A 24,372-nucleotide genomic window follows, 5' to 3' on the forward strand; every position below is an offset into this window, starting at 1 on the left:
GAGGGCACGCAGTGGTGAGCGACCAGTGAGGGCACGCAGTGGTGAGCGACCAGTGAGGGCACGCAGTGGTGAGCGACCAGTGAGGGCACGCAGTGGTGAGCGACCAGTGAGGGCACGCAGTGGTGAGCGACCAGTGAGGGCACGCAGTGGTGAGCGACCAGTGAGGGCACGCAGTGGTGAGCGACCAGTGAGGGCACGCAGTGGTGAGCGACCAGTGAGGGCACGCAGTGGTGAGCGACCAGTGAGGGCACGCAGTGGTGAGCGACCAGTGAGCGACTGAAAAAGATAATATCAACATTATTTTACAAATATATATATATATATATATATATATATATATATATATAAAAATACATACATTCAGCCTGGGGGGTTTGTCGGTATCAAATCGGGGGGGGGGGGGGAGGGGATGCTCATAGTGACTATCTTGGCCGCCAAAATGCCCAATACCCGAAATATAGCAGGTTTTAGACCACTGAGAGCAGTGATACTGATGTCTATGACGTGGTTTGAGGGGTCGGATATATCATTTCTGTATTTACCTAAAATATTGGAAATGTACACCAAAATCACTGTCGTCACTGTTCTAGGACCTTAAACGCGGTCATTTAAATATGTGTCTGCAGCCATTTTGGTGGCCATCTTGAATTTTAATATTAAGGCTGTATCCAATATTTTAGGTAAATACAGAAATGATATATCTGACCCCTCAAACCGAGTCGTACACACCAGTATCACTGCTCGAGGTGGTCTAAAATCTGCTCTATATAGGGTATTGAGCATTTGGCGGCCATTTCGGGAAAATGGAATAACTCCCATAAAGCTGCCACTGCCACAATGCTATCACATATTTTCTAACTCAAGGGGTCAACACCATCCCAAAAATCACAATGACCATTCTCCCCCAATTTGATACCAACCAACCCCCCAGGCTGATCGGCGACTACTTTACCTGTTCCGTGGGATATTTAACGTTCATAACCTGAATGGAGATGAAAACCCTGATTCATAATTGATCTATAAACTCAAAACGATCGTGTGGGTCTAAAATGTAACATTCCTCGTTAACCTTCCACCGACATTCCATCAGGCTGGCCCCCGCCGCTCTGCCCCCACCGGGCTGGCCCCCGCCATCCTCTCCCCAATCGGGCTGGCCCCCACCACCCTGTCCCCAATCAGGCTGGCCTCCGCCGCCCTACCCCCACCAGGCTGGCCCCCTCCGCCCTCTCCCCAATCAGGCTGGCCCCCGCCGCCCTGTCCCCACCGGGCTGGCACCCGCCGCCCTGTCCCCAATTGGGCTGGCGCCCACCACCCTGTCCCCAATCAGGCTGGCCCCCGCCGCCCTGCCCCCATCGGGCTGCCCCCGCTGCCCTGCCCCCAATCAGGCTGGCCCCCGCTGCCCTGCCCCCAATCAGGCTGGCCCCCACCGCCCTGCCCCCATCAGGCTGTCCCCCACCCCCATCAGGAACCTACACATCTCCCATCGATGCACAAATCTCTTCGGTGTGGTGTCTGGAATATGTTTGTGAGATGACGGTGTCAGACTTGTTGAACCTGGATAATTTTCTTTGAGGAAAGTGTAAATTCATGATGTATTTGTGAGAATGTTCAAGTAAAAGTAAATTGAGATATTTGTTGGTTCTTCTCTCCACGTGTGGGTTTCACAAGGTGGAACGGAGCCCTCCAGGTGTGTGTTTAATATGTCATCACTTCAATATATGTGTTTATATTCACGACTTGGCTGTATATGCATGTGGCCTGTCACAGCTAAGTGGGAGCCACTTCATTCCAAAACTGTCCAAAAATTATCAAAAATGAACTTCATGAAATTATCAAATCATGAACTATTCCATAAACTGGAGCATATATGGAACACAAGGCAAAAAACAGTTTATCAATTCAGACAAACACAACTCAGGAAAGGAACCAGACTGATAAACATTTAAATATCATGGACACTAACTATGACAATCCGTTCCACTTGTTAGGCCAGGATGTCGTGACACGAGAGTATCAAATTTTGGCAAATTTTCATATTTCTCAATGGCCATGAATAAAAAATTTAATTTTCTTCCCTACAAATGGTTGTCAGATAAATATTTGAACATAATTGCTCATAGACTTGTGAAGTCAGTCTGATTCATCTATTTCAATGTCCAAAGACTTAAAACATTCACTCACCTCAAGAATTCCAGAATTCCATAATCGTCACATAATGGCGGACAAGAAAAAAAAATCTCCCTTTCACTGTTGAGGGAAATTGAGGCAAACCTGTATTTTTCCTCCAAATTGGTCATGACAGAAATGTATCATTTGGGGAAAGAGATTTCAAATTCAATGATTCAGGTAAAATTGTATTGTGTATTATTCTGATTGTCGCGTAATGGTGGAAAATTTGAAATTTTGAAACGCGTGGTCAGTGAGCGGTATTTAATCAAAATATGTCTATAATGTTTGTAAAATTGGATAATGATTATTGTTGGTAAAATGAGCCTCACCTCAGCCACTTTCAGCACACTTCACAGAATAGCACAGGCACTTTTATTTTTTCATCCCTGAATAGGCACTCAAAGTCAGACGAGGATATATTAAATAAATAAACTTTTCAAAACCAAGTTTCAATGACGAATATCAGATTAATTAAACAACATCTGAAAATCTAAAATTGAAACTGGAAATATGACTGCTTTTTCAGCCGATAGCATTTAACGTACATTAATCTTAGGATCCTGACATCTGACGGTCATTAAAGTACACATTTTTTAATAGATTTTTCAATGCTCGAATTGACTGTGAGGGTTTCAAGAAGGCCAGTTTACTCATATTTGTGTTTATTTACTGTTATTTAAATACAAGCATTGGAACAGGGTGCTCCCACTTCGCTGCGACAGGCCATGTTTGTACGCCTGGATGTATGGAATATTGTTGAGGCACAACACACAACAAGAGGGCCGGAGAGGGAAGGACAAAACAGTGGGGAACAAAGACGAGGAGATCTGTGGAACAGAGAGGGATGGAACGTGGTATACAAAATGGACAGGACAGGGACTTTCAGGAAGGAAAGCAGGGAATTCGATGAAGGTGGGTTTGGGGTGGATTAACGGGGGAAGAAAAGATTGTGGTTTTGGATGGGAGAGGACAAGAGGTGGTGGTGAACAGCTGTTAAGAAGACCTGGAGGGAAGAGTGGGATTGAAGAGAGTGTGGGAGTTTATTCCAAAGGTGGGGGAAAAAGAGGAATGAAAGAGTGAAGGTGAACAGTGATTCTTGATTTTGGTAGTTTTTATCAGAACAGGATTCCTCACGAATCTTGAATGTCCTGTGGAAATAATGGGGGAGTGGAGTGGGGGGGGTCAAATCACAGACAGAGCCCATGGTGAGACCAGAGAGGAGACAGTGGAAGACAAAGACCACCGACCTGCCTGCGGTGAGAGTCGATGAGAGATTCAAAGATTCGGCTTCACCGCAGGAGATACCAATGATCCTAAATGCCTTGGTTTCCGCAGCATGAAGCTGAGAAAGGTGAGAGGCAGGAGCACCAGCCCAGAGGAGAGAGCTGTACTCCATCAGGCTGTGGAGGAAAGCTTTGCATGTGGTCAGGAGCACTTTTTCTCTCCAATGAGCTTTTCTGTGTTTCAGGACGGGACAGACAGACAGCAATAGCCTATTAATTGAAAGAGATGGTGGGGCCATGGCCAGATTGAGGAGCAGGAGACCCAGGATACCCGGGAGACTGCCTGGGATGCTGGCTTTGTGTGAGTCAGCCAGGGAGACATAACAGGAATTCACAACGAAATTAGCACAGGAGGTAGAAATTCAGATTTGGTCTATCATGTCTGTGCAACATCAACACCACGATTCAGATTAAATACGTCCATCAAACGAATGACTCAATTGAATAGGAATATTGGGGAGGGGTGGGAGAGTGGGGATGAGAGAAGTGGGGCAGGTACAGGGATATCACCGGGGAATGAAGAAATGGATAATTTGGTGGCCGGGGGATAAGGGGGGTTTGCGTTGGCTGGTTTGGGGTGAACAACACACAACATCAATCCCACAGTATCCCATGACAAGACCCTCGCGACCCTTTCACCACTTCCTGCCCTGACTTCCCCTTCATTTCTCCATGTAATCGCTTCCCCTCACCACTGCCTGCTCTCGCTATCCCCTCACCCACCGCCTGCTCTCACCACTGCATGTCCACAGCCTGCCCGCTTGATCCGCCTCACCGCTGCCTTCCCTCACCACCGACTCCCCGCTGCCTTCCCTCACCACCGACTCCCCGCTGCCTTCCCTCACCATCGACTCCCCGCTGCGTGCCCTCACCACCGACTCCCGCTGCGTGCCCTCACCACCGACTCCCCGCTGCGTGCCCTCACCACCGACTCCCCGCTGCGTGCCCTCACTCTCCGCTCACCACTGCGTGCCCTCACCGTCGCCTCACCACTACCTGTTCTCAACACTGCCTGCCCTCCCGACCGACGCACCACTGCCTATCCTCACTACCGACTCACCACTGCCTGTCCTCGCCACTGCCTGTCCTTACGACCGACCAGTGTTGGGCACAAAAGCGATAATCCGATAACAGTTAATTATCGAAGCTAACTTTTTTTATCAGAAGTTAACTTCCATTTATAGTTATCAGACCAGTTAACTTCCGATAACTCTCTTTTTGTCCGATAATGTTAGTCTGATAAAACGAAGCTCAGGAACATGAGGAACAGCTTCGCCATCTGGAAGCCTCTGGTCGACATTCTGGAAGCAGCCATCGCCACCCGGTTCAACCACAACCTGACCGACCGGGACAGCCAGCCAACAGCTGCCTGCCATACAAAGTTCCGGCTCCACTGGCAGCACAGGTTCGACAGAAACCTAAGGCCAAAAAAAAAAAAAATGTTGCATTGGCGTAACGGGTCACTGAAAAATAGGGTTGGTCGGTCGGGATCTTTTTTTTTTATTATTATTTTTTTTTTCGTCATAAATCCCTCCCAAAATCTCCCCCGGCTCGAGTGCCACCCTTTTTGTCGGCGGGTTCTGTCCGAAACACTTCCGGGTTTTTGCGATCGCAATCAACAAGATACTTGAAAACGAGAGAAAAACAACAAAAATAGCAATAAAATAGGGTCGGCAAAATTTTTCGATAGCAAAAAAACAAAAAAAAAAACGTCGGGTCGGCGGAATGTTTAGGGTCGGGCGGGTTACGCCAATGCAACATTTTTTTTTTTTGGCCCAACGGTCTCTCTCAAGGCCACCATGGAGGATGAGGTCGAGAGAGCACTGAGGGTCGTGAGGGACCGGAACGGCGACAACACCACCAGCTCCAACGACAGCAGCATGCATGACGACCTCTTCGCTGGGTGGACGGCCGCTGGTTCACGTACCAGTGTGAAGAAGAACAACGCGAAGCTCTCTTGGAGCCAACGTTCGCAACGTGACGCGGAAAAAAGATGCACAATGTTTATTTTATTCTTTGGTTTAGAATAAATAAGCCTTTTCTATGGGTTTTATCGCTTTTTCCTTGTTTTTTTTTATTTACTGTTAAAAAGTAGTTCTCGTTATCTTCCAATAACTTTGTATTATAATTACCGGATTATCGTTGTCAGGCTTAAAAATTGGGATTATCATTATCGAAGTTAACTTTTTCGTTATCGGTGCCCAACACTGCCACCGACTCACCACTGCCTGTCCTCACAACCAACCCACCACTGCCTGTCCTCACAACCGACTCACCACTGCCTGTCCTCACAACCGACTCACCACTGCCTGTCCTCACAACCGACTCACCACTGCCTGTCCTTACAACTGACACACCACTGCCTGTCCTTACCACCGACTCACCACTGCCTGTCCTCACAGTCCACTCTCCACCGCGTGATCTCACTCTCCGCTCACCACCGCGTGTCCTCACAACCGACTCACCACTGCCTGTCCTTACAACTGACACACCACTGCCTGTCCTTACTACCGACTCACCACTACCTGTCCTGACTACCGACTCACCACTGCCTGTCCTCACAGTCCGCTCTCCACCGCGTGATCTCACAGTCCGCTCTCCACCGCGTGTCCTCACTCTCCGCTCACCACTGCGTTCCCTCACCGTCGCCTCACCACCGCTTGCCTTCACCATCACCTCACCACTGTGTGCCCTTAACACTGCCTGTCCTCACTATCGACGCACCAATGCCTGCCCTCACTGTCGCCTCACCACTGCCTGCCCTCACTGTCGCCTCACCACTGCTTGCCCTCACTCTCGCCTCACCACTGCCTGCCCTCACTGTCGCCTCACCACTGCCTGCCCTCACTGTCGCCTCACCACTGCCTGCCCTCACTGTCGCCTCACCGCTGCCCTCACTGTATCCTCACCACTGCCTGCCCTCACTGTCGCCTCACCACTGCCTGCCCTCACTGTCGCCTCACCGCTGCCTGCCCTCACTGTCCCCTCACCGCTGCCTGCCCTCACTGTCGCCTCACCGCTGCCTGCCCTCACTGTCGCCTCACCACTGCCTGCCCTCACTGGTCGCCTCACCGCTGCCTGCCCTCACTGGTCGCCTCACCGCTGCCTGCCCTCACTGGTCACCTCACCGCTGCCTGCCCTCACTGGTCACCTCACCGCTGCCTGTCCTCACAGTCCGCTCTCCACCGTGTGATCTCACAGTCCGCTCACCACTGCGTGTCCTCACTCTCCGCTCACCACTGCGTGTCCTCTCTGGTCGCTCACCACTGCGTTCCCTCACCGTCGCCTCACCAACGCTTGCCTTCACCGTCACCTCACCACTGTGTGCCCTTAACACTGCCTGTCCTCACTATCGACGCACCACTGCCTGCCCTCACTGTCGCCTCACCACTGCTTGCCCTCACTGTCGCCTCACCACTGCCTGTCCTCACTGTCGCCTCACCACTGCCTGCCCTCACTGTCGCCTCACCACTGCCTGCCCTCACTGTCGCCTCACCGCTGCCCTCACTGTATCCTCACCACTGCCTGCCCTCACTGTCGCCTCACCACTGCCTGCCCTCACTGTCGCCTCACCGCTGCCTGCCCTCACTGTCCCCTCACCGCTGCCTGCCCTCACTGTCGCCTCACCGCTGCCTGCCCTCACTGGTCACCTCACCGCTGCCTGCCCTCACTGGTCGCCTCACCACTGCCTGCCCTCACTGGTCACCTCACCGCTGCCTGCCCTCACTGGTCACCTCACCGCTGCCTGCCCTCACTGGTCGCCTCACCGCTGCCTGCCCTCACTGGTCGCCTCACCGCTGCCTGCCCTCACTGGTCGCCTCACCACTGCCTGCCCTCACTGGTCGCCTCACCACTGCCTGCCCTCACTGTCGCCTCACCACTGCCTGCCCTCACTGTCACCTCACTGTCGCCTCGCCACTGTCGCCTCACCACTGCCTGCCCTCACTGTCGCATCAGCACTGCCTGCCCTCACTGTCGCCTCACCACTGCCTGACCTCACTGTCTCCTCACCACTGCCTGACCTCACTGTCTCCTCACCACTGCCTGCCCTCACTGTCGCCTCACCACTGCCTGCCGTCACTGGTCGCCTCACCACTGCCTGCCCTCACTGGTCACCTCAACACTGCCTGCCCTCACTGGTCGCCTCACCACTGCCTGCCCTCACTGGTCGCCTCACCACTGCCTGCCCTCACTGTCCCCTCACCACTGCGTGTCCTCACTGGTCGCTCACCACTGCGTGCCCTCACTGGTCGCTCACCACTGCGTGCCCTCACTGTCGCCTCACCGCTGCCTGCCCTCACTGTCGCCTCACCGCTGCCTGCCCTCACTGGTCGCCTCACCGCTGCCTGCCCTCACTGGTCGCCTCACCGCTGCCTGCCCTCACTGGTCGCCTCACCGCTGCCTGCCCTCACTGGTCACCTCACCGCTGCCTGCCCTCACTGGTCACCTCACCGCTGCCTGTCCTCACAGTCCGCTCTCCACCGCGTGATCTCACAGTCCGCTCACCACTGCGTGTCCTCACTGTCGCCTCACCAACGCTTGCCTTCACCGTCACCTCACCACAGTGTGCCCTTAACACTGCCTGTCCTCACTATCGACGCACCACTGCCTGCCCTCACTGTCGCCTCACCACTGCTTGCCCTCACTGTCGCCTCACCACTGCCTGCCCTCACTGTCGCCTCACCACTGCCTGCCCTCACTGTCGCCTCACCACTGCCTGCCCTCACTGTCGCCTCACCACTGCCTGCCCTCACTGTCGCCTCACCGCTGCCCTCACTGTATCCTCACCACTGCCTGCCCTCACTGTCGCCTCACCACTGCCTGCCCTCACTGTCGCCTCACCACTGCCTGCCCTCACTGTCGCCTCACCGCTGCCTGCCCTCACTGTCCCCTCACCGCTGCCTGCCCTCACTGTCGCCTCACCGCTGCCTGCCCTCACTGGTCACCTCACCGCTGCCTGCCCTCACTGGTCGCCTCACCACTGCCTGCCCTCACTGGTCACCTCACCGCTGCCTGCCCTCACTGGTCACCTCACCGCTGCCTGCCCTCACTGGTCGCCTCACCGCTGCCTGCCCTCACTGGTCGCCTCACCGCTGCCTGCCCTCACTGGTCGCCTCACCACTGCCTGCCCTCACTGGTCGCCTCACCACTGCCTGCCCTCACTGTCGCCTCACCACTGCCTGCCCTCACTGTCACCTCACCACTGCCTGCCCTCACTGTCACCTCACTGTCGCCTCACCACTGCCTGCCCTCACTGTCGCATCAGCACTGCCTGCCCTCACTGTCGCCTCACCACTGCCTGACCTCACTGTCTCCTCACCACTGCCTGCCCTCACTGTCGCCTCACCACTGCCTGCCGTCACTGGTCGCCTCACCACTGCCTGCCCTCACTGGTCACCTCAACACTGCCTGCCCTCACTGGTCGCCTCACCACTGCCTGCCCTCACTGGTCCCCTCACCACTGCCTGCCCTCACTGTCCCCTCACCACTGCGTGTCCTCACTGGTCGCTCACCACTGCGTGCCCTCACTGGTCGCTCACCACTGCGTGCCCTCACTGGTCGCTCACCACTGCGTGCCCTCACTGGTCGCTCACCACTACGTGCCCTCACTGGTCGCTCACCACTGCGTGCCCTCACTGGTCCCCTCACCACTGCGTGCCCTCACTGGTCGCCTCACCACTGCGTGACCTCACTGGTCGCTCACCACTGCGTGCCCTCACTGGTCGCCTCACCACTGCGTGCCCTCACTGTCGCCTCACCACTGCCTGCCATCACTGTCTCCTCACCACTGCCTGCCATCACTGTCGCCTCACCACTGCCTGCCCTCACTGTCGCCTCACCACTGCCTGCCCTCACTGGTCGCCTCACCACTGCCTGCCCTCACTGGTCGCCTCACCACTGCCTGCCCTCACTGGTCACCTCACCACTGCCTGCCCTCACTGGTCGCCTCACCACTGCCTGCCCTCACTGGTCGCCTCACCACTGCCTGACCTCACTGGTCGCCTCACCACTGCCTGCCCTCACTGGTCGCCTCACCACTGCCTGACCTCACTGGTCGCCTCACCACTGCCTGCCCTCACTGTCGCCTCACCACTGCCTGCCCTCAATGTCGCCTCACCACTGCCTGCCCTCAATGTCGCCTCACCACTGCCTGCCCTCACTGTCGCCTCACTGTCGCCTCGCCACTGTCGCCTCACCACTGCCTGCCCTCACTGTCTCCTCAGCACTGCCTGCCCTCACTGTCGCCTCACCACTGCCTGACCTCACTGTCACCTCACCACTGCCTGCCCTCACTGTCGCCTCACCACTGCCTGACCTCACTGGTCGCCTCACCACTGCCTGCCCTCACTGGTCGCCTCACCACTGCCTGCCCTCACTGGTCGCCTCACCACTGCCTGACCTCACTGTCGCCTCACCACTGCCTGCCCTCAATGTCGCCTCACCACTGCCTGCCCTCACTGTCGCCTCACCACTGCCTGCCCTCACTGGTCGCCTCACCACTGCCTGCCCTCACTGTCGCCTCAGCACTGCCTGCCCTCACTGGTCACCTCAACACTGCCTGCCCTCACTGGTCGCCTCACCACTGCCTGCCCTCACTGGTCGCCTCACCACTGCCTGCCCTCACTGTCCCCTCACCACTGCGTGTCCTCACTGGTCGCTCACCACTGCATGCCCTCACTGGTCGCTCACCACTGCGTGCCCTCACTGGTCGCTCACCACTGCGTGCCCTCACTGGTCGCTCACCACTACGTGCCCTCACTGGTCGCTCACCACTGCGTGCCCTCACTGGTCGCCTCACCACTGCGTGCCCTCACTGGTCGCCTCACCACTGCGTGCCCTCACTGGTCGCTCACCACTGCGTGCCCTCACTGGTCGCCTCACCACTGCGTGCCCTCACTGTCGCCTCACCACTGCTTGCCATCACTGTCGCCTCACCACTGCCTGCCATCACTGTCGCCTCACCACTGCCTGCCCTCACTGGTCGCCTCACCACTGCCTGCCCTCACTGGTCGCCTCACCACTGCCTGCCCTCACTGGTCGCCTCACCACTGCCTGCCCTCACTGGTCGCCTCACCACTGCCTGACCTCACTGGTCGCCTCACCACTGCCTGCCCTCACTGGTCGCCTCACCACTGCCTGACCTCACTGGTCGCCTCACCACTGCCTGCCCTCACTGTCGCCTCACCACTGCCTGCCCTCAATGTCGCCTCACCACTGCCTGCCCTCACTGTCGCCTCACCACTGCCTGCCCTCACTGTCGCCTCACCACTGCCTGCCCTCACTGTCGCCTCACCACTGCCTGCCCTCACTGTCGCCTCACCACTGCCTGCCCTCACTGTCGCCTCACCACTGCCTGCCCTCACTGTCGCCTCACCACTGCCTGCCATCACTGTCGCCTCACCACTGCCTGCCATCACTGTCGCCTCACCACTGCCTGCCCTGTCGCCTCACCACTGCCTGCCCTCACTGGTCGCCTCACCACTGCCTGCCCTCACTGGTCGCCTCACCACTGCCTGCCCTCACTGGTCACCTCACCACTGCCTGCCCTCACTGGTCTCCTCACCACTGCCTGCCCTCACTGGTCGCCTCACCACTGCCTGACCTCACTGGTCGCCTCACCACTGCCTGCCCTCACTGGTCGCCTCACCACTGCCTGACCTCACTGGTCGCCTCACCACTGCCTGCCCTCACTGTCGCCTCACCACTGCCTGCCCTCAATGTCGCCTCACCACTGCCTGCCCTCACTGTCGCCTCGCCACTGTCGCCTCACCACTGCCTGCCCTCACTGTCGCCTCACCACTGCCTGCCCTCACTGTCGCCTCAGCACTGCCTGCCCTCACTGTCGCCTCACCACTGCCTGACCTCACTGTCACCTCACCACTGCCTGCCCTCACTGTCGCCTCACCACTGCCTGACCTCACTGGTCGCCTCACCACTGCCTGCCCTCACCACTGCCTGCCCTCACTGGTCGCCTCACCACTGCCTGACCTCACTGTCGCCTCACCACTGCCTGCCCTCAATGTCGCCTCACCACTGCCTGCCCTCACTGTCGCCTCACCACTGCCTGCCCTCACTGGTCGCCTCACCACTGCCTGCCCTCACTGTCGCCTCAGCACTGCCTGCCCTCACTGGTCGCTCACCACTGCGTGCCCTCACTGTCGCCTCACCACTGCCTGCCCTCACTGGTCACCTCAACACTGCCTGCCCTCACTGGTCGCCTCACCACTGCCTGCCCTCACTGGTCGCCTCACCACTGCCTGCCCTCACTGGTCGCCTCACCACTGCGTGCCCTCACTGTCCCCTCACCACTGCGTGTCCTCACTGGTCGCTCACCACTGCGTGCCCTCACTGGTCGCTCACCACTGCGTGCCCTCACTGGTCGCTCACCACTACGTACCCTCACTGGTCGCTCACCACTGCGTGCCCTCACTGGTCGCCTCACCACTGCGTGCCCTCACTGGTCGCCTCACCACTGCGTGCCCTCACTGGTCGCCTCACCACTGCGTGCCCTCACTGGTCGCCTCACCACTGCGTGCCCTCACTGGTCGCCTCACCACTGCGTGCCCTCACTGGTCGCTCACCACTGCGTGCCCTCACTGTCGCCTCACCACTGCTTGCCATCACTGTCGCCTCACCACTGCCTGCCATCACTGTCGCCTCACCACTGCCTGCCCTCACTGGTCGCCTCACCACTGCCTGCCCTCACTGGTCGCCTCACCACTGCCTGCCCTCACTGGTCGCCTCACCACTGCCTGCCCTCACTGGTCGCCTCACCACTGCCTGCCCTCACTGGTCGCCTCACCACTGCCTGACCTCACTGGTCGCCTCACCACTGCCTGCCCTCACTGGTCGCCTCACCACTGCCTGCCCTCACTGTCGCCTCACCACTGCCTGCCCTCACTGTCGCCTCACCACTGCCTGCCCTCACTGTCGCCTCACCACTGCCTGCCCTCACTGTCGCCTCACCACTGCCTGCCCTCACTGTCGCCTCACCACTGCCTGCCCTCACTGTCGCCTCACCACTGCCTGCCCTCACTGTCGCCTCACCACTGCCTGCCCTCACTGTCGCCTCACCACTGCCTGCCCTCACTGTCGCCTCACCACTGCCTGCCCTCACTGTCGCCTCACCACTGCCTGCCCTCACTGTCGCCTCACCACTGCCTGCCCTCACTGTCGCCTCACCACTGCCTGCCCTCACTGTCGCCTCACCACTGCCTGCCCTCACTGTCGCCTCACCACTGCCTGCCCTCACTGTCGCCTCACCACTGCCTGCCCTCACTGTCGCCTCACCACTGCCTGCCCTCACTGTCGCCTCACCACTGCCTGCCCTCACTGTCGCCTCACCACTGCCTGCCCTCACTGTCGCCTCACCACTGCCTGCCCTCACTGTCGCCTCACCACTGCCTGCCCTCTAAGAAACTGTGCATCATACACCAGGCAGTATCGAACGAAGATGAACATTTAATCAGTCCTCAAAGTCATGACTCCTGGATAACCTTCCTTGAAGCCGCCAAAGTCAGGAACCATGTCCCCATTTTAGACCTTGCAAAAACGCTTGAGGACAAAGAAGTTCCAATTATGTTCTATCATCGAAAATTTAGAAGCATCTTCACCATGAAAAGAGGCTTGGAGACTTTGAAAAGGAAAGCAGGTGAAAGCAGTAGTGATCGACCTGGTAGTAGTGGCTGTCCTCCAAAACGGTCTTCCAGAAGATCGACAACAGAATCAAGAGTTTATGATCCGATCTGCATATTCTGCAGCAAGGTCAAGTACCAAAAACACTCCAATACACGTGAAAAACTAACGCGAGCTTCACAACTGAGAGTCGATCAAACACTACGAGAGAGTGCCGTCAGAAAGGGAGACGAAAGGATGGTAGCACTAACCAGTCGAGACATTGTTGCTGCCGAGGCACACCATCACACTTCATGCTGTCGGAATTATACTAGAGACAATGGGAATGAAGAAGAGAGAGACACATGAATTTATACTGCATCACAAGGTTGAAGGAGAAGCTTTCGAAGAACTTTTCGAATACATCAGAGCAGATATTATTCCCAACAAGAGGCTTATACCAGTCACATCCTGAACCACAAAACTGGAATCATTCATTAATGTTGTCTGGTGGAGTTAATCTTCTGAAGGATTCAACGAAGAAGAATATGCACAGAAGACTGAAGCTCGAGCTTGGAGGTGCAGTGGAAATATTTCCTGCCGACAATGGAAAGTTGTTGATGGTTCCCTGCTGTGTATCATTAAAGGATGTTGTCATGGAAAATCAAACTCCACATGGGGAGCTCAAGCTTTGGAAAGCCAAGTCCACAGATGTCAACAAGATCATAGATCAGACTTCGTCACATATCCGAACGGCCATCAAGCAGGACATGATTTCCACCCCGTGGCCATATCATCCATCTGATGGAGCTTCTCATATCGCCATACCAAATCAGCAAGAGCGATTTCTGGTTGGGCTCCTCACTGGAAATCCTACAATCCAACGAATAAATCCCAAAGGACTGCTATTCCAGTCGACTCATTTCGCCAGGACATGATATACGCTGTGACACGTGGGCAGTATAAACCACCAAAACATTTCCTGCTTCCTTATGCGGTAAAAGCACTCACTGGAAACATTGAGGTCATTCGGACACTGAATAAGTTTGGACATGGGGTGTCTTATGACCAGCTGGAAGAGAATGATACCGCTCTGTGTCTCCAGAAGTTAGCAATGGGCTTCAACCAGACAGCTGTTCTACCAGTCTCCATCAAGCATAATGTCTTCACAAATCTTGCATGGGATAATATAGACAGACTGGAGGAGACACTTACTGGAAAAGGTACGTCACATCGAGTCAACGGAATAGCGGTCCAGCCAAAGGTCTGTGGACCTCATCCACCCACGACTTAACTTCCAATCATTGACAAACTGAAACAAAGATCAGTCAACATTGAACAAGAAGAACTGGAAGTCGATGGAGCTTGTGCACGTGTGGGTCCACAACCTCTACCAACCAGTGAGAGCCACATCCTGGAAGCACAAGAGTCTGTTCAAGTCACCTGTAACAAGAACCTGGCATGGGTCCTTACAAGACAAACAAACTCAGACTGTCAGACAATCCCAAGTTGGACTGGGTTTAATATCAAAACCAGGGACCAAGAATCAATCTCAGATGTTGTTGGGTACCTGCCCACCATCAATGCACCAACTACAGAGTTGACTACAGTTTCGGAAATTCTCAAGCAGTCAGATCTAATCAGAAATGAGCAATCTCTGGACACTCCTGTCGGAGTCATGGATCAAGCACTCCATGCAAAAGCCGTTGAAATTGCCTGGAAGCACAAAGAGCGTTTTTCCCATGTACTTTTGAGGATTGCAACATTCCACACCATCATGAATGCACTGAGTATCATAGGAAAGCAGTTCTGTGATGCAGGTTTGAAGGACATATGCATAGAAGCCGGGATAGTCATGGAGGGTCCATTAATGGAGTAATTGACGGCAAACAGTACAATCGTGCTATCAGGGTCCACAAGTGCATCTATGAAGCTTTGATGAGTCTGGCATGGGAAGACAGCAACGAGGAGAAGAGCGCTGTGATCAAATCGTGTGTAGACAAAGTGAACGACATCGCTGATGATCTCAACCAACATAACTTCAGTGATCTCCTCGACAGTCCACAATTATTAGAGTTGATGATCCTGTGGAGAGCCTTCACGGAACACCTCCGCCACAACAATGGGGAGCTATCGGGATATTGGATGTCACACATAGACATGGTGGAGCACCTGATACTTGGCCTTCTACGTGCTTCTCGTGAGGGAAACTGGGATTTGCACATCAATGCCATTAGAACTTTGATCCCATGGTGGTTTGCCTGCGATAAGGTCAACTATGCCAGGTACCTGTCTGCATACTTTGCTCAGGTGACAAATCTTCCCGAGAAGAATCCTGATGTACATAGAGCCTTCCAGGAAGGTCATTTCTCGGTGCAGAGGTCCAGCAATAATCCCTTTGGCCGGATACCTGTAGATCAGACAATTGAGGTTACGGTGAACAAGGACACTCAGACTCCTGGAGGCACGTCACGGTTCAGCCTAAAAGCAGGAGCCATCAAAAGGTAGTACATAACAGCAGAGTACCGCAGTGCATTTCTTGGACACTTCAGAGACATGGTGCATGGTAACCAATCAGAACTCAACCATGCTGATCTACAGCAGCCCAGAATCCAAAAAGATGAGGAAACAGTGTCGGCAGTCGTCAGCCTCATTCAAGCCTGGGTCAACCCATTCTCAGAGAAGCAAGACCTCATAAGCATTTCTTCTGCAAAATCGGCACCACAGACATTGCCTCTGACCTGATGAAGGCATGTGATATTGGAGAGCAGAGTTCTGCCACTTTGCAGAACGAGAGACTGGAGAACGACCCATCAGCGAAACCATTTCACGATCCGATGAAAACTAACAAGTTGAAGACATTCACAAATATGTGTAAGAAGAAGGTAGTGAAAACAAGTGGGAAGGACATCATCTTGAAAGCTGGCCGGTCTCTGTTTGGTCGCATCATTGTGATGGCACAAGGGCGCAATCTCACGATGGAGGACATCCTCTCTCACCCCTTGGGACCACTACCCTGGGCTCTCTCTACCCCAGACGGATTACTCAGGAAAACAAACAAAGCTTCCTTAGCCACGACTTTGCAGAACAATGTGACAGTAGCAGACAAAGTCCCACAAAATCCGGATTCTGTGGTCGATGGAATGAACTTGGTTCAAAGAGTAAAGGGTGATCAAGGTCCGTTTGGAGACATTGTCACTACAATAGTGTTTATGGCATTGTGTGAAGGAAGTAAAAGTACCACAATAGATGTTGTGTTCGACACGTATCGAGAGAATTCTATCAAGAACAATGAGAGATCGGCACGAGGTGAAGAGACTGGTAATCTGATCGGCTTCAGGTAATCGAACCTCGTTCCACCTCCTCATTTCGGGATTAAATCGGATACACAAGTCAATTATAAAAGGTTTCTGGTGGTTTTGTTGTTAAAAAGAATAATGAGGTTTAATTATCGTTGTAGGAAGTTTGGTGATGATGTGATTATAACACAATGTGGTGAATAAAACAAAACGAGTGAAAAACACCTCATTAAATTAACAATCAAACACCTCAACAAACATTCAATAAAAACCCCTTTAACTTTCCTTCATCGACGTCGTCAAGAAACATAAAATTATTTTGTATTTAAATTCCCGTTTTTAGTGTTAAATAAGAATTCCCAAAATACCTCTTCCCATCAGTCCCGTCCGGACCACGAGGATCTCGGTTCGAGGTTTACAGGAACAACGACCCGGAAGTTCTTCACCGTCCTTTCATTCTTCTTCTTCTTCTTCTTCCTTCTCGTGTTCACTTTTGTCCTTTTTATTACTGATCTCCACCATTGTAATTGACGGTTTTGTTGAATTGTAAAATACTCCAAGAATGAGGAATCGAATATTAAACCGACATCGGAACGTTACAACCTTTGACCTATAGTTATACACCTCCTGACCTCTGACCCCGAACTCCTTCTCCCTCCAGTGTCCGGTCCGTGCACAACTCCACATTTCCCCCTTTCTTTAACCACATTCATACCTCATCTCAGTGGACAACAATGACACCAATTAACTCGAAGTTGAAATGTAGTAATTGCCACAGCACGGATTAACCATAAACCAAGTAATAATAAACATGGTCATCGTTTAAATTCGTTTCCTTTTCGAATTCTCAAAGGACTTTACATAACTGAAGAAGAACTATTTTGTCAAGTTGAATATGTTATTGACAATTATAATGATAATGACATTTTATCTGCAACCAAAAGGGAAAATGGACAATATTAGTCCGATTACTTCCACACGATGTCGGACACAGGAAAATGCCATGAACAAACAATGAAGATCTCATATTGGCATTTGCATATTGAACATTACTAACTGGCGATATACAATTGCACTAATGATAATAATAATACGAACCAACGATAATAAATAAAATAATAACGGACAAATGCACAAGACACGAGGACGTTGGGTAATGACAATCACTCTTCAGGGAGCATATAATTCCCTTCACCCAATTGTGTTGTGGGCCGGGTATCGGCGACGAGCGCGACTGCAAGATGGAGCAGTGGAGTCGGCTCCACCGAACACCCGGAATTTAGATCGTTACCCTCAGAAAACTCCGAAGGTACGGGTCCCTCACAGAACCGTGAATCGTCAATAAATCAGCCGCGTGGGACAGGGTTATTTGCCAAACTTCAAACTACCCAGATCCCCACGTGGCGAGCTACCGAGGAATTCACACCCTCGACGGGGCTCGAACGGGACGAGCCGTTACAGTGCTCGACCCGTGCGTAACCCGAGAGAATTGTTATCGAGGTTTCGTCGCTCCAAATGTAGATCCACAGCACCAACGGCCTTTTTAATCACCCAACACGCACCGTGCTAAACCAATGAAGGAAAGGACAAAGACAAGCTGAAACATTCAACAAGGGATATTTATTTACAATCGGTGGAGAAGGGGACACAGAAAGGGCAGAGTTAAACCGACTATAAAGGATGCAAATAATGTACAGGAAAAAACACTGAACAATTCCTACCGAAAGACGGGCCCACAGGACACACACAAAAGAAAAGGACCTCAATGGTCTTTATTCGGATCTCCAGCCGCGGAGGATAGTTCGGCTGGGAGTCAGGACGGCTGGCGACCTCGCCGCGAGCACGCGGCTGGACGTCCACCCATTCCCGGAGCTCCGGTCACCAAAGACGGACCAGGGCAGCCAGACGCAGACCAACGCCAGCGACGAGATGAGGCCAGACCAGCGTCAAGTAGACCAAAGAGCCATACCACGCCAACGACGAGATGAGGCCAGACCAGCGTCAAGCAGACCAGAGAGCCAGACCACACCAGCGATGAGATGAGATTCGAGAGCCAGACCAACGTCGAGCAAGATGGGACCCGAGAACCAGACCAGCACCAGCGAGATGGGACCAGACCAGCGACGAGATGAGATCAGACCAGCGCCAGCGATGAGATGAGATTCGAGAGCCAGACCACGCACTTGAGCTGACAGGGTGCAATTATTTGTTCTCTGTTCCTTCGTCGTCCTTCTTGGGCTCGTCCCGCTCATGCGTGGCCGGCTCTCATTGGGCAGACCACGTGTCGTGGCTCCGCCTTCTTGCAAATGACCGCACCAGCTCTGATCCGCTCATCGCCCATTGGCCGCAAAATGACACATTCTCTCATTTGGCACAGGCCAGAACGAAAGGCTTCATGAGCGCGTGAACAGCGCGGACAATCGCGAGCAGGGTTGTTGTTGGCGTTGTCATAAGTGTTAAAATCCTATCTTCAAAAAAAAAAATTCGTAGCGCACATCCACTTAATTACCCACTAAACAAGGGACGGGGCCCTAACTAGAAACATATACTTATCGAAATAACTAAGGTACGGGGACAGCTGTCTGTCTGTGTGCACAAGGCTTCCAAATTCGTAACACCAGTACGCCTGGCTCCAGACAGGTGAGGAAATCCCATTTCTCCATCTATTGTCCTGAGGAAGAACTTCATTTGGTGACGTCAGTGGTGGCGAACAGTAGCAGAGGAGGCGGGCAGTGGGGGCGGTGCAGGCAGTGGTGGAGGTGCAGCGGGTGCAGGTAATTGTGGAGGTGTGATGGCTGCAGACAGTGGAGGAGGTGCAGTGGGTACAGACAGTGGAGGAGGTGCAGTGTGTGCAGGCAGTTGAGGATGTGCAGCATATGCAGGAATTGATGGGGTGCAGCGTGTGCAGGCAGTGGTGTATGGGATACAGGCAATGGTGGGGTGCTGTGGGAAAAGACAGCTGTGGGGTGCAGTGGTTGCAGGCAATTGTGGGTGTGCAGTGGGTACAGGTAGTGGTGGAGGTGCAGAAATCAAAATTGGTCAACATGAGTACTGGGAGACGGTTTGTGTGGGTGATGAGACAATGAAATGTGTAGATTCTTCATTCTGCAGGAAGGATTGTCGACATGGAATTCTGTGCAGTTTTGAAGGAGTGGGAGTTCGGGACATTGAAGGAAGGGAAAACAATATTTTATCGTTTCATGACAGGAAGAAGTTGGTTGTGGTACACCTCGGTGCGATTGATTCAGGGAAAGTTTACTCAGAGTTTTTGAAAAATTGATTCAGGAAATTGGGAAACTGGCAGAAAGCAAAGGGTTGTGAGGTCATGTTTTCTGGGATTCTCCCAAGATTAGGAAACAATATAGAAATTATGAGCAGAGCAAGGGACATCAACCAATGGCTGGAAGAATTGTGAAGGGAGGAAGATTTTATATTGAAGAAGCAGTGGGAATCATTTTGAGGACAAGGGGATTGTTTCCCGAATGATGGCTGTTTGTTAAATAAAAAGGGGGCAGCAAGGTTTGCAGTGGAAATTGAGGAAGCAATTCTGGAATTTTTTTTTTTTTAGTTCAGAGGTGGGTGGGGAAGGTATTGTGGAAGGAACGGATGAAGTAATTATGAGGAGTAAGGCCAGGCAAGAAATAAGAATTTCAGGAAGGGAAAAGTTAAATTTATTCTATGCCAATGGCAGAAATATAAAATAAAAAGATGGAAGAGCTTGAAGCCAAAGTAGATCGCGAGGAGTACGATAGAGTTACAGTGAGTGACTGGAAGGATCCGTTTTTCGGGCTCCGGGTGGGAAGGAAGAGGAGGAAAGAGGACAACAAGAATTCAAAAGGCCATGTGGTAAGGGAAGAGTATTGATTATGTGGGATTTTAACTTGCCAGGGATAGATTGGGTCCAGGAATAGGGAAAGGGAAGAGCAGATGAGGATTTCCTTGTTTTAGTCCAGGATTGCTTTTTAACCAGGTTTGTGGATAAGCCCACGAGGGGGGAGTGCAGTGTTCGACCTTTTTCAGTAACGATCCCAACATGGTGGAGAAGGTGGAGGTTGGGGAGCATTTTGGAGCAAATGACGATAACATTGTGTGTGCAAAAGATTCTGTTGAGGGTTAGAGTTCAGGATAGTGGCGTAAGGCTATTAGATTTCAGGAAGGCATACTTTGAGGGTGAGGAGAGAACAGGATGATGTAGATTGGGAAACTCAAACAACAGGACAATCAGCATTCGGGAAATGGGAAACCTTGAAGGATCAAATGTGTTGAGTGCAGAGTAAGTACATTCCAATGAAGTGTAAAACTATAAGCTGAAAGAGACCAGGGTGGTTGAGCAGTGAGATAAGGAACGCTATGAAGGAGAAGCAGAAGGCATTTATTAGGTTTAAAGTAACAGGACTGGAGTTCGATTTATATCACCATTCAAGTAAACAGAGGAAAGTTAAGAAAATAACTCGGCAAGCCAAAAGAGAGTACGAGGAGGAGGCTCAGAATATTAAACATCATTGCAAGGCTTTCTTTTAGTTTATCAGGGGAAAAGAACAGGTTAGGATCAGTGTGGGCCCATTGAGGAAGAGCACCGGGAGAGTGGTTGGTGATGAAGGTGAGATGGCAGGCTTATTAAACAGGTATTTTTCTTCAACTTTTACACAAGAACAGTCAGGAGAATTGCCAATCTCTGAGAGTATCCATCGAGGAGTTGAAGAAGGGTTTTTACAGAAGATCCGGGTTGGAGTGCAGGAAGTAAAGGAACAGCGAGGTAATCTAAGAGAAGGAAAGGCTCCGTGTCCACACAGTATGCACCCGAGAGTGGTGATGGAGGTACTTGAGCAGGTAAGTGAGATTTTAACGGATATTTTCAATGGTTCCCTGGAGTCAGGACAGGTACGTCAGGATTTGAGAGTGGCAAATTTCGCACCACTATTTAAGAAAGGATCCAGAGAAGAACTGGGAAACGATCGACCTCTGGTAGTTTGACCACTTTTCGGGAAGGAGTTGGTTGCGGTTGCGGGGAAGGAGTTGGAGACATTAATTAAGGACAAGATGAGGAACCATTTAAACAATACAAACCAATTAAAGGTTGTCAGCATGGGTTTACCAAAGGAAGTTCCTGTTTAATAAATATTTTAGAGTTCTATATAGCAGTGTCTGATTGGGTGGATGAGGGAAAGGCAGTGGATTTCATAAATCGAGACTTTAAGAAGGCATTTGATAAGGTACTACTTTTTTTGATTTGTGAAAGGCAGCAAAGAGTAGCTGTGAGTGAGGGGACGTCTTGTTCGGAAGATGTAAGCAGTGGATCAGTCACTCAGGGTTCAGTACTTGGACCATTACGATTCATTATTTCCATCAATGATTTGGAAAGTGGGGTGAAGAGTAAGCTTTCCAAATTTGCAGATGACGCAAGGCTTGGAGGTAAGGTGAATAGCAGAGGGGGTGCTGATCAGATTCAGGAAAGTCTTGATACTTGCAGAGATTGGGGAAAAGATTGGCAGATGAAATTTAACCTGAACAAGTGTAAGGTGTTGGGGATGGGAAAGAACGATGAAAATGGAGATCACAGGATGCAAGGGGTAATTTTGGAGCATATCACACAGGAGAAGGATCTGGGGTGGGAAGAGATATGGGAGGTGAGCAGGTAGCACAATGCCAGGTGGCTATCGGAAAAGCAAAGAGGGCTTTAGGTTGTATTCGGAGGGGGATCATTTATCGATCAAAAGAGGTGGTGTTTGCATTGTACAGTAATTTAGTGAGGGCCACATCTTGAATATTGTGTGCAGTTTTGGTCACCACAACTCAGGAAGGTCATCGATACCATGGAGAGGGTTCAGTGTAGGGCTACTCGATTGATTCCAGGCCAAGATTGGCTCAGGTATGAGGAGTGGTTGAAGGACACAGGGCTTTATCCACTGGAAAGAAGGCGGTTACAAGGAGATATGCTCAATATGTTTTAGATAATGAAAGGAAGAGATAAAATAAGTGAAGATAAATTATTCAACAGAGTCGACAGGCATAGGACCAGTGGACAGAGCTTGAGAGTAAAAAAAAAAAAAAAGAGTGAAGATGGTTGGAAGAGAGGGGACTTTTACTCCGAGAGTAGTTTATGCATGGAATGGCCTCCCTGGAAAGGTCGTGGCAGCAGAAACAGGAGATAAGTTTAAATTAGAATTAGATAGGTCCCTGGAAGTTATGGAGATAGAAGTGTTCAGGGGTGTTGAGAAGACTTTTCAGTAGTTTGAACATTGATGGGTGATTGTGTGCATGTATGCGGAGTGCTGTTGGTGGGGGGTCTTGCGAAGGGGGGGGGGTGTGGTTGCTGATGTGTGTGTTTTCACCAAGCCCACACCCCCTCCCCTGAGGGGCAGAAAAAAAAGAAGAAAAATTGAAAATAATACAAAAACTACAAACAAAAAAAACCCCCAAAAAACAATTCATACATTAAAAACATTTTCTTCCTTGGATCTTGTGTTGATAAATGAGTGTGGTGTTTGACCAGGCATCATGGGCTGAATGGCCTCCAGCTGTGTCTGATTTCCTTGTATATGAAGTGATTCTTCACCATTGAGAGATTTGGACAAAAACGACATTGGACTGCATGGCATGATATATAAAATGTATTGGGCCCGAAATGTTCTTGTGGATCAGGTATAACATGGAGGAGGTACCCACTCCATGGAGTGCCTTTCTCGTTTCTTTGTGTACAGCCTGGGGCTGTATAATTTTCTGGGGGGGGGGGGTAGGGGGGAGGGTTATGTGCCACTGATGCAGTGCCCCTGTTGTGAGCAACCGGGACTCGTTTTCCCCAACATTAGAAGGATGACAGGCTGAGTCAACCCAGTTGGTGCTAATTTCTTGGTGCAGCAAGGGCTCAATCTCATGATGTGAAGATCTCAGGCCAGCCATCTTACCCATCAAGGAAACACCAAGCCTTGTATGAAGGTAATCCAAAATCTTGCTCAACACTTTATGCTTAACAGTGAGCTCGTCCTCATTCGACTCAGACCCATCACCTTCATCATCTTCACTCTGATTGAGAGATCCTGGAAAGAAGAGGTAAAATCAACAAAAAACAGATGTTATAAAAGAAAAATATCAATGGACAGAAGACCGCAGTGTTCAGATGTGTGAATTGTGGAAATTTGACGTCAATATCATGAAATGTTGTTATTGTTCTTATTCATCTTGTTCTTGTTGAGCCAGTTGCTCGTTTGCCATGTCTCCTCGTTTGAGTTCAAGGGCTCAGAACATGTAAGATTGGGCCAAGTCCTTCAGGAAGCGGTTGGGAAAGCCTGATACGATTGGAGTTGGAAAAGGCAGGTTGTTGTAATTTGTTCAGAGTGGTGGAAATAACTTGCCAACTCTTCATGAAAGACATCAAAAGATGTTTTATATCTCCAAACCAAAACTATCAGTTGGGACACGAAGCACAAGGTCCATCTGAGGAACTGCTCACTTGTGACCAAACGTCCCCCTGACGAAGCACCAATGTTATTTCATGAAACGGATGGAATCACCAGGAAGGACATTCCTATCCGCTGTGAGAAGAGAGGGAAAGATGACCTTTCAGACATCAACCCTTTGTCCGACCAAAAACGCCACAAACAGTTAGACACGAGCCTTCATGAGCAAGACGAGCTCTTCATTCGACACTGTATGGTCAGGATGATCATCAAATCAGACTGGACAGTTCAGAGTTAAATTCACTCCCTCTGAAAAGTCCTGTTGGACACATCAATTTATGAACGGGGAATTCTGTTCAGGAAAAGGATAAAAGAAGAATAATGGTGGAAAAACACACAAATGCATCTGAAACAGTGTTGGACAACAATAAAGAAGATAAAATAACATTTTTGGATCGATATTAAAGGGGTTTATATTTCAGAATCAAAAAATTCTTCTTCTTTATTCGTGAACAGCACAAGGCAGCAGAACAGCATCATCGCCTGATGGTGTGGATGTACCGCTGAAACAGTGCTCTCCACTGGTTGAAGGAGGAATTTGTCATTTGT

The 24,372-nt window shown here is 51.6% G+C and overlaps 1 protein-coding gene and 1 pseudogene across 1 annotated transcript in view; one reads left to right on the forward strand and one right to left on the reverse strand.

The window, feature by feature from the left end:
• Positions 1–24,372, reverse strand: part of LOC147006592 (uncharacterized) — a 96,430-nt gene that overhangs the window by 32,047 nt on the left and 40,011 nt on the right. The gene's annotated exons all lie outside the window — the stretch shown is intronic.
• LOC147006593 (uncharacterized) lies at positions 5,252–14,419 on the forward strand (annotated as a pseudogene).

The sequence above is a fragment of the Eptatretus burgeri genome, unplaced genomic scaffold, assembly GCF_056783735.1.
Source record: "Eptatretus burgeri isolate ZD-2024b unplaced genomic scaffold, Ebu_testis_v1 Ebu_testis_scaffold_3162, whole genome shotgun sequence".
NCBI lineage: Eukaryota > Metazoa > Chordata > Myxini > Myxiniformes > Myxinidae > Eptatretus > Eptatretus burgeri.